This window comes from Labeo rohita, chromosome 15, assembly GCF_022985175.1.
Source record: "Labeo rohita strain BAU-BD-2019 chromosome 15, IGBB_LRoh.1.0, whole genome shotgun sequence".
Lineage (NCBI taxonomy): Eukaryota > Metazoa > Chordata > Actinopteri > Cypriniformes > Cyprinidae > Labeo > Labeo rohita.
The window spans coordinates 8,893,342-8,905,436 of NC_066883.1; positions in this window are offsets into that span (position 1 = coordinate 8,893,342).

A 12,095-nucleotide genomic window follows, 5' to 3' on the forward strand; every position below is an offset into this window, starting at 1 on the left:
AAGTATTCCAAAGAGCTGTTGCACAAATGATTGAAGATTTGGATGGTGTGATAAACATTGTGGATGATTGCTGGTTTGGGGTGAAACAGTACAAAAGCATGATGCCAGACAGAGAAAACTGCTCCAGTTTTCAAGAGAGTAGGGGCAAGAGAGTAGAGCCTAAAGGGGCAAGAGAGTAGAGCCTAAAGCTGCACAAAAAGAAATATTGATCAGAACATCACAAATCAAGTATATCGGTCATGTGCTTACAGCAGAAGGACTGAAACCAAATGAAGAGAAAGTGAGAGCTGTAGTTCAGTTACTTCCACGAAAAGACAAGCAAGTGCTGCAAAGATTTCTGGGTATGCTGCAGTATATATCCAAGTTCATTCCCAACTTGTCAGAAGTAAGTGCTCTACTCAGACAGCTGCTAGAAAATGATGTGGAATGGTTCTAGGAAAGTGAACAAGAGAAAAGTTTTCAGAGGCTCAAAGCGTACTTGGTTACTGTTGTAACCTTGGTACACACTATGGGGAAATAGTCCTTTTTTCTCCTTGACTGAAGCCTTTTTTTTAATAGCGCAGTGAAACTGCACGGACATTGGATCGTGCATTGAAACAAAACGAACCAATGACTCAAAAGCACTGCTGCATGAGCCTATGGTGACGAAATCCACTGTAGCCCGCCTGAAGGGGCAGGGCCATAAGGCTTTATAAGCGGCCGCTTCACCATAGGATCCTCAGGTTACTTCGACTGAAGTGAAGACTAAGTCATGCAGTGACATGGCATGGCCAGTAATGCAGTACTCGTTCCCGTATCTCAGGAAACCGAGGTTACGACAGTAACCAAGTACGTTCCCTTTCGATACTACACTTGTACTGCGTCGTTAGACGCTATGGGAACTGTTCCATACAGGCCGTGTCATGGTAGAGGAGCAACTAATAAACTTCTGTCCAAGCACCCTTTTTGGGGGCCTAGAGTACAGCAAAAATTAATACAGCCTACAGGCATAGCCTGAAGTCACTCCCATGGCTTAGTCTGGCATGCAGAATCACTCATGCAGAGGACTAGCTCCATTATGCAGAAAGGACCCTCGCCTGTAGGGTGGGGACATCCAGGTTGTAGAACCTAGTGAAGGTGGATGGCAAGGCCCAGCCGGCCGCCGCACAAATTTCTGCAATGAACACACCGCTAGACCACGGTGACCCAAGACAAGGCAATGCTCCTGGTGGAGTGGGCACGTACCCCGATGGGACATCGCAAACCCAAAGAGGAGTAAGCTAGTGTAATAGCGTCGACTATCCATCTAGAAAGTCTCTGCTTCATGACCAGATGTCCTTTATTGCTGTCACCGAAGCCAACAAAGAGCTGTTCTGACTGCCTAAAGGAGGCGGACCGCTCAATGTATATCCTTAATGCCCTGACCAGGCAGAGTAAATTCAACTCCTGGTCCTCCTCTGAGGGAGGGAGTGCAGAAAGCGTAATTACCTGTGCCTGAAAGAGAGTAGAGGGCACCTTAGGTACATATCCATGTCTCGGTTTCAGGATGAATTTAGAGTCACCTGGTCCAAACTCAAGACAGGAGGGGTTTACAGAGAGTGCCTGTAAATCTGTCCTTCGAACAGTAAATTGGTCAATGAAAGTTGTCTTCTGAGGCGAAGAGGTCGACCTCCACCTTGCCAAAGATTTCCCAGATTTTCTGGACCATTCGTGGGTTGCTTCGTGATAGCATATCTGCACCCTGGTTCAGTCTGCCTGGTACATCCGTTGCCCTCAGCGACCACAGGTTCAGCTGAGCCCACTCCAGAAGGCCCTCCACCAGAGTGAAGAGGCGCTTGGAGGAAAGCCCTCCCGGGCGATTTATATAGGACTTTATATAGGACACTACCGTCATGCTGTCCAAGCGGATCAGCACGTGGTGCCCTTTCAGATCTGGCAAGAAGAACTGAAGGGCTCGATACACTGCCAGCATCTCTAGACAGTTAATGTAAATTCCTTTCTGTGCTTTCGACCAAAGGCCGAAAGCTGGTTTACCATCGTACAGAGCTCCCCAACTCGTGTTGGAAGCATCTGTGGTGACCACCTTTCTCCTGCAGACCATACCCAGGGGCAAGCCTCTTTCCATCCATTGCGAGTCCTTCCAGGGGGTCAGGGCTTTTATACAGGCCTGGTCCACCCTGATACACAAGCACCTGTGACGCCACACATGAGATGGAACCCATAGTTTCAGCCAATACTGAAGGGGCCACATACAAAGCAGGCCTAACTTTAGTACTGGGGATGCTGAGGCCATAAGGCCTAGCATCTTCTGAAATGTCTTTAGGGGGTGAGAGGCATCCGATTTTGAATGAGGCTATGAGCTGCTGTGTTGCCAGAGCTCGTTCTGTCAAGACTATTGCCCTCATCTGTGTTGAGTCGAAAACTGCTCCCAGAAATGAGATTCGTCAGCTGGAATGCAGTGCACTCTTGGCCAAATTGACCTTGAGTCCCAGGTACTCCAAGTGGCTGAGAAGGAGTGATCTGTGGGATAACAGCTCCGCCTCCGACTGGGCTAGGAAAAGCCAGTCATTGAGGTAATTGAGGATGCGGATTCCCCTTAGTCTCAGAGGGGTAAGAGGGGTAAGAGTCCATGCACTTCGTAAATGTACGGGGAGCCAGGGACAGGCCGAAGGGCAGGACCATGTATTGATAAGCCACTCCCTCTAAGGCAAATCTCAAGAATCATTTGTGATGGGGGGCTATCTGGATGTGAAAGTAAGCATCCTTCAGATCCAGAGAAAAGAACCAGTCCCCTGGGCATATGTGCGAGAGGATCTGCTTCAATGTGATCATCTTGAATGGCCATTTCATGAGGGCCCAATTCAAGTGTCTCAGATTGAGGATGGGCCGTAGGCCTCCATCCTTCTTGGGGATGAGGAAGTAATGGCTGGCTCACTCTGGGATGGGTGAACTGCTTCCACAGTGTTCATTTATTTTCACTGCAAGATCCAATGTCCATGCAGTTTCACTGCGTTATTTAAAAAAGGCTTTAGTCAAGGAGAAAAAAAAATCTCTTTTTCCCATAGTGTCTAGCGACGCAGAATGAGTGTAGTATTGAAAGGGAACTCCAGCAACAAATGATCCAACACTGAAATTCTACGATTTCAACAAACCATTAACATTGTCAGTAGATGCCAGCTCTGAGGGCATGGGTGCAGTTTTGCTACAAGATGAGAAACCAATAGCATGTGGATCAAGAGCACTCACAGATTGCCAACGTTGATATGCTCAAATAGAGTAGGAACTACTTGTGATTGTTTACGGATGTGAAAAGTTTGGTTGAAAGCGATCAAAAGCCACTTGAGAGTATCTTTAAATGTCCAATACCTCTGCATGTCTTTGTGCACTGAACTTTTCTCTGCAGGCCATCCTTTCATGATGTAATCTTTCAGTTTCTGCATTTCAGGATTTTCAGCTGTTGCTTTCTTTAACTCTTTCAGTTTTTTTTTTTTCAGATACAGGTAGCTGAGATGTGACACAATTTACCTCTAACACCTCTTTAAGCAGGTCCTCATCACATTCATCAAGGTAATCATGGCCCAATGCATCTGCTATGTGCATGTCTTTGCCTGGCTTGTAGATGACTTTCAGACTGTATCTCTGAAGTCTCAGCAACATCCTTTGCAGTCTCAGAGGTGTCTGATGTAGAGGCTTTTTAAAGAGGAAATCGAATGGAGACCCATATATCGCGTTGCTGGAATATTGCAATACTCCATTAGATGGCATTGAAAAGTCACTGGCACAACTTCTTATGGGAAGAAGGTTAAAAATCAAACTGCCACTTTCTACTAAATTGCTGACTTCAAAAGGAAGTGAAAGAACTCAAGAAAAACTAGAACAGAGACAGTCAAAGCAAACATTTTATTATGACAAAAACACTAGACAGTTGCCAGAAATATCACCAGGTGACAAAGTGAGAGTACAGCAAGGACAAATCTGGAATCCTGCAATATCCTGAAGAAACATGATTCACCAAGATCTTACATTTTTCGCACCCCAGATGGAAAGATCTACAGGAGAAACAAAAACAGACCAAGACAAACATCTTTTCAAGACAAGGAAGGGAAGTTAAAATTTCTACAATACTCAGAGACTATAAAATGTACTAGATTAGTTCCTGAATAAAGCAAATCAGAGTAAACATGTATCGATATAGTTAAGGAATAATGCTTATGTTGGTTAATGCATTACTGAATGTTTAGATATATGTTTACTGGTAATAAAATAAAATAAAATAAAATAAAATAAAATAAAAGGGGGATGTAATATATTCAAGTATAATATGTCATGATGTAAGTGTGTAACATGACCATGAGGGGTGAACTAAGAGGGATAGATTAAAAGATGTCAGTTCGAGAGCAACCAGTGTGTTGTCTCATTTATTGATTTAAATAAAACAAAACAATAATACAGCAATCACACAATTCCAGGCTTGAAGAGTGACAAACTCCAAAAATACTATTCTGAATCAGTTGTGGTCAGGAGAGTTTTCTCCCAGGTGGAAAGTGAAGTCATGGTTGTAGTTGAGGCCTGATAAGTGTGGCTGCATCAGCCCCGGGACTTAGTCTCACACAAGCAGCCACCAAAAGCTTGAAGAGGAGAAGGAGCAGACTGCAAGTCACAGAAAAATGAGGCCTTTTCTATGGAGGTCACAGCTCCAGGGGAGCCAAAAGTATCAAACTATTTAATAAACTATCATTTAGATAATCAAAATACAACTTTGTAAATACTAAACATGATATTGGTGAGGTTACATTAACTAGTGGTTCTATCATAAAGCATGCATAAAACAGTACACAATACAAGACAATATACAAAAACAGGAACAATATGCACAATGTCCTAGGGCATGTTCACTGGATGTTTTCCTGTGGATTAATGGGAGGAAGTCATTTTATATTAGTCTTATGGGAGAATCTTTCTACATTACATTAGGTCAAAAAGTTTATCTGGTTACTGCGGTAGTCAGAGGTCCGTTCTGTCCTTCGGGGTCATTTGCGTTTTAGGTGAAGGGTTCCAGAGAACCTCAGAGTTTGCTTGTTTGGTATAGAGAGTTTATGGATTATTTGTTAAATATGACAAATAATAATGAGTCTAATTTGCCCATCTGCTACAAAATGGACAATATTAGTTTTATTGATTGCTAATAGTAATAATATAGTTGCTTCTGATATCAGCATGATATTGCATGCACAGGAACCTGGACCAGAGAGAGTCCTGCGGACTTAAACTCTCCAAATAGACTTAAAGCTTGTCCGAATAGACTCCAAATCAGGTGCAGATTGAACTCCCCCATAATGGCTGACAATGATTTTAACTAAATCTGACTCCACATGAGGAGATGTCAGGGGAGTTGCGACATGTGGCATACTCCCACTTGATGGTTGATTTACGCAACCATTGCAGTGTTGTTTGTTCAGACAAGCACATGCTTGCCCTGTCGTAATGGATGAAACTGACAAAGGGCAAACAATGAGACTAACAACTTGAGGCAACTCAAATGCCACTGCAATCAAGGTCCTGTCAAAAAGCCCAAAGCTGCATGCCTGTGGATGACAGACCAGGGTAACTACCACTTGTTGCATACCGCGGCTCTATGTCCATCTCGGGACTCAGCTTTGCAACCAGTGCTGAAGCAGTGTCAGATGCAGCAATCCAAGCTGTATTGCTGCAGAAACCATATACCACAGTAGCTTCTGAAACTTCTGAAACTCCTGTTTTAAAGGAACTGCTATTTTTCCCTGAATTAATTCAGGGAGTTCAGCACTGACTGGGGAACATATTCCTTGGTTGCCTTACCGTTGAGGGTATTGAGGAAGGAAGGGCAGAGAAGTGTACCGTCAATGTTTTAGTGAGCTCTTCATGAACCTCTGCGACTTAAGGCACTGGGGCAGAGTATGGCTGGGAGTCAAGTACGGATCCCAGAAAAAAGCTGTCTCAGCATGCTTACGGCCCAAACATTTGAAAAACTTTGGAAAGACTTCTGAAAGAAACTCATGACACTCTTACAGGAAAGCTTTTTTTTAGTTGAGGCACTAGGGTGAAACAAAATGGTGGAATTGATATAAAAGCGAGGAAAAAACGGAAGTCGGCGTGTGTGGAAGGAAATAACGTGAACGATACCTGAAAGCAAGAGTGGCCAAGCGTGTTGGATCTCTGTTTGCACAGACCGGGTGTGTACGATGCCAAAAAAACTCTGAGAAATTGGTGGCGCATGATTGCCAGTTGCAACGTAAAATCCAGGCTGGTTCGCCTGCTGCAGGTACCTCAGTTTCTCTTCCTATGTTAAAGCCCGCCGAAGCTCCAAAAATTCCTTTCCCGGCCTTGTATATTGGTTGGCCGCCCAGTCGCTGCCTGCCTCATGCAGCCGGACCCCACGCATCCACACTGCATGAAAAACTCGCACACACTCACTCACGTAGCACACACACTCAGCGAGTTTACTCCTGATGGAAATATTTTGTTTTTTGTTTTTTGTTTTTCATTATTGTTGTGTACGAAAAGTTTGAACTTTAAGACTGAAGACTGTTTCTCCAAGATAAATGTAAAGGGAAACTGATTTTGTTGTTGTTGTTGTTAGTTTTTGTGACAACAAGGACTTTTTAGTTTCATTTTTTTTCTTTTGGACTCTTGATCTTGTTCAAGGTTGAATTAAGCAAGTGAAACCACATGGATGTTTAATTAATGCTTTTTATTTGATTCTTTTTCTGATGCATGTGCTCTAATAACAACAGTTTGCACACTAAAACAGAAAATTTGTTGTGAATTTTGTTATTTCATTCATTTGTGTTTTCCTGTGTGTTAATGTGCATGTGTTGATGACAATTTGTGTGTCGGTGGCTTCATTTTGAGTTTTCCCGGGAATTGATTAAAAAAAATAAAATAAATGTGTATATATATATATATATATATATATATAGTAATAACTCTTTTGACTTGGCAATTTATTTTTGCCTTGTCTGGCGCCCGAACAATTTAATTAAGGATGTCCCTCACTTACCTTAAAATTTAACTTTGGGTCTGCCACCACTACAAACCGGTCAGCTTCAAAGAAAAAATCTGAATGTTGGCGCCAGTAGCCTTCTGGGCAGCACGCCGACATACAGCGCTGTTGCACGATGGGCGTCCCAAGTTCGAATCCCGACTAGAGGACCTTTCCCAATCCCGCCCACTATCTCTCTTTCACTTTGCTTCCTGTTGGTTCTGATCTGTCCTATCCTAATAAAGGCAAAAATACCAAAAAATAAATCTTTAAAAAAAAAAAGAAGAAAAGAAAAAATCTGAATGAGTGGATCCAGGACAAAAATGAAACTGTCACAAATGTTTTGCTCTGCATTTGATTATGCACAAGCAAGTACCCAGAAGCTACAATGATCTATCACGCCACATTAAAGAGTGCCAAAATTATATTTATTGCTTGAATTTCCCAATGAAATTAACAGAATTTGAAATCTGAGACTTTGTTTCATATCAAATGTAATACAAAGCTTAGCCTATTGCAATTTATTGGATGGGAGGTGCACTATGTCCTGTTCATTCATCAACTGTATACAGCATAGGCCAAAATATCGATTGGGATTTACAAATCAATATTGGTTTATAAAAATGAGAATATATTAAAATCACTGTCATTGCAGGGTTGTCACACACACACACACGGATGAGACAGGAGGTGAGTAGCAAACCAAACCAGAGTTTTATTAACAGTTGTAAATGGCAGAAAGCAAAATGGAACAGTAGTTAGGTAATCTTAGCTGACTGTCCCTGTGTAACACAGAGTAAAGGACGAGAGGCGAGCGGATCCACTTGCGAGCCTTTATTATAGGGACGAGACAGATACATGGTCATACAGGCAGGGTCAAAATCAACAGTAACAGGAGTGTCAGAGGCGAGACGAGAGAGAATAGTCCTTGATGACGAGCGATGGTCCGAAGGCAGGCGGCGATCAGTCAAAAACGGGGAGCCAGGCAAGAGAATCAAAAACACAAGGAACTAGAAACAAGAGTACGCTAAACAATGGGAGAAACACTATCAACAATCCGTGACTAGCATGGGGAAAGACCGGGGCTTTTATGGTGCTGCTGATTGGTCACATGTGCTGACGCAATCAGCGTGATGCATGACGGGAGATGTAGTCCGGGGTGTGGTACAACAGTCAGAGTGTGATGATGGGGTGAGAGTGACATCTGGTGGTGAGCGGACAGCGGGACACTGACCAGATTCGTGACACCCTGAGATGATAGTCCAGATGAGAAAGCCACGCGGGAACCAGAAAGCACAGGAGACTTCGACGAGGGGAAATGCATAGGGTCAGGAACTAGCGACAACGATGTGAATGATAGATTAGACAAAGGGGAACTGGCGAAGAGTGTCTTATATAAGGCCTGGCTCAACAAGGATCAGGTGAACGCGATTATAATTCAGGTGATGATGAACAAGTGGGCGGTGCTACTGGTGACGTGGCAGGTGGAGGTGGCTGTGGTGAATGCCTGACACTACCCCCTCCTCCAGGGGCTCCTGACACCCTAACACGACGTTGAAGACGACCGCGAGGGGCAGGACAATCCGGGTGGTCACGATGGAAGTCCAGTAAGAGAGAAGGGTCGAGCACATCGTCTCTGGACACCCAGGATCGCTCTTCTGGCCCATACCCCTCACAGTCGACGAGATATTCCAAGTGGCCCCCCGACGCTGTGAGTCCAAGATCTCGTGGACCGTGTAGATGGAAGGTTGGTCCAGGACTTCTGGAGGAGGAGGTTCCGCTTCAGCTCCCGTAGTATCTGTGGCAGAGGGAAAAAAAGTTTTAAGGAGGGAGACTTGGAAGGTGGGGTGAATGCGGTACCTGGGTGGGAGCTAAAGCTGGAATGTGATGTCATTGATCTGCCTCAGGATCTTGAAGGGACCTATGTAGTGGGGACTCAGCTTGCGGCAGGGCAGACGTAGGCCGCGGGTGGAAAGCCAGACTTGATTGGTAAGTGGGTGCAGTCCTTCTTCTGGTGTCGGTGAAGCCCTTGTGCCGGCACACTGCCCACTGGAGATGGTGATGAGCTGAGTCCCACTCTCTCTCGCTCTCAAAACCAGTGGTCGACAGCTGGACCATTAACATTGTCCAGGGAAACAGCGGAGCCCATATAGAAATGTGATATATGGCCATATATGAACATATATATATAAAACGATAGTTAATATATGTGAACATATATGTACATATTTGTAATAACACTGTTTGAATGAGCCATATATGATAAAGAACATGTACAAACATGTGGATGACTTTTTTTTTGTTTGTTTGTTTTTTTTTACTTTTTACAGAGTTATTGTCAGGCATTCACCACAGCCACCTCTATCAGCCACGTCACCTACAGCGCCCCCCATCCGTTCTGCCTCACCGGAGTTCTGATTGGTTTCACCTGACTCTCATTACCACACCCTTTAAATAGACTGTTCCGTCATTCAGTGTTTGTCTGGTCTACAGTTCACTACCCCGAATGCTAGCTCCAGACCGCTTTCTCCACAGAATCTCCGGTGTGTGCTCCATCAGCCACCAGCACCCCTTTGTGAAGCCTAAGAACTCTACTTTCAGGAAAGTCATATCAACCTGTACATCTGCCACTGTTTTATGTCTGCTTTGCATCATTCTGTTAATAAACCACCTTTCATTCCGTTTTACTTCCCTCTCTGGTCTCCTCCTTACCCCAGCGTGACAGAAGACCAGACCGACTACAACAACATCAACCTCTGCAATGAGCACCGAACCACCACAAGTCACCGATCTTCTCTTGGAATTGGTGAATGCCTTCAAGGCGGCCAAGAGACCAACACCTACCCCGCCTTCTGCCTCAGGAAGTCCCATGGCCTTACCCGCGACATTCGCGGGAGAAGCGACTGAGTGTAGCGGTTTTCTTCTTCAAGTAAACTTGTACATCCAGATGCAACCACAACAGTTCTCCTCCGACAACGCTAAGGTGGCATTCCTCATCTCACTGCTAACCGGTAGGGCCCTCCAATGGGCAAAGGCTATTTGGAACGCAAATAATCCGATCATTAATTCATATGAACAGTTTACCGCTCACTTTTCTGAAGTTTTCAGCACGGTCACGAACACGCTCTCCACTTCCGATCAACTCTTCCGGCTACAACAAGGCACTTCCTCGGTGAACGACTACACACTCCGCTTCCGCACTCTGGCGGCGGCTAGTGGCTGGAACGAGACTGCACTTCTCGGAGCTTACCGTCAAGGACTCAACCCGGAAATCCGCGCCGCTATGGCGTTGTATGACGACTCCATAGGCCTGGAAACTTTCCTCCAACGTACTACACGAGTTTCCCAGCAACTAGCCGCCTGCCAACCACCGGTAACTGCTCCTCAGTCCGCTTCAGTGGCTGCTTGTACTCCAGTACCAGAACCCATGCAAATGGATTCCACACGATTATCTCGCACGGAAAGAAATCGCCGCATCACCCTGGGTCTCTGTCTGTACTGTGGACAAAATGGACATCTCATCCGTAACTGCCCCATCCGGCCCCCACGCCCAGTGGTGAGTACCATTACCTCAGACATTGAAACCTCGCAGTTAACGCTCATACCTGTTACACTACGTACTGCTGATTGTGCGCTGTCTGTTTCTGCTCTTGTTGATTCAGGGTCCTCCGGCAACTTCATTTCACAAGAATGCTTAAATCAACTACATCTTACCCGTCAACGACACTGCCATGAATATTCCGTACGCACTATTCAGGGAAAACCACTCGGGCGTGGGCGGATTCGTCACTCATCACCTCACATCACCTTGCAAGTTGGACTGTTTCACACTGAACGGATTCGGTTCTTGGTACTGGAGGATTCCACCGTGAGTATCATCCTGGGACGTCCCTGGCTTCAACAACATCGACCCATCCTCCGCTGGGATCCCTGCGATGTCATCAGCTGGAGTGAACGCTGTCAAGAAAACTGCCTCTCCAACATTCCTCAACCACTTCCGGTCCCGGTCACATTGTCGTCTACACTCGTGGAGAGTCCTGAGATCGAAGACCCTCCAGAGATCCCGGCGGAGTATGTTGCGTTCCAGGATGTATTCAGTAAACAAGCAGCCACTCACCTTCCACCTCATCGGCCATGGGACTGCGCGATCGATCTGCTGCCTGATGCCAAGCTCCCTAAAGGCAAGGTCTATCCACTGTCCATCCCGGAGCGCCAGGCGATGGAGGCTTACATTGAGGAGGCTCTTAAGCAGGAATTCATTTGTCCATCTACCTCGCCGGCCGCTTCCAGCTTCTTCTTCGTGGGCAAGAAGGATGGAGGTCTAAGACCCTGCATCGACTATCGTCAACTCAATTCCCAAATAATTCCCAGCCGCCCTCGAAGAGCTTCGTGGAGCCCGGATCTTCACGAAGCTGGACCTGCGGAGTGCTTATAACCTCATTCGTATTCGGAAGGGAGACGAGTGGAAGACAGCCTTCGTAACACCCACAGGCCACTACGAATACCAGGTGATGCCGTACGGTTTATCCATCAGTCCCTCTGTCTTCCAGACGTTTATGAATGAGGTGTTCCGGGAGTTTTTACATCAGTTTGTAGTGGTCTACGTCGACGATATCCTGATTTACTCCCGGAACCAGGCCGAACATCGCCAGCACGTCCAGCAGGTCCTCCAGAAGCTTCGACAACACAGTCTGTTCCTCAAGTTAGAGAAATGTGAATTCCATCGACCCTCCGTACAATTCCTGGGATATAACATCAGCGCCGAGGGCGTGCAGATGGACCAGGGCAAGGTCGATGCAATCCAGAAGTGGCCACTACCAACCAGTGTTAAAGAACTCCAGCGTTTCCTAGGATTCACTAACTTCTACCGCCGATTCATCATGGACTACAGTACCATCACGGCCCCGTTGACCTCCCTCCTGCGGGGTAAGCCGAAACACCTGCTCTGGAACCCCGCTGCCCACGAAGCATTTAAACAGCTGAAGACCACCTTTAGCACCGCTCCCGTCCTCCAACACCCGGACCCCGAACGTCCTTTCACAGTAGAAGTGGACGCCTCCACCATCGGCGTCGGAGCGGTGTTATCTCAAGCGGT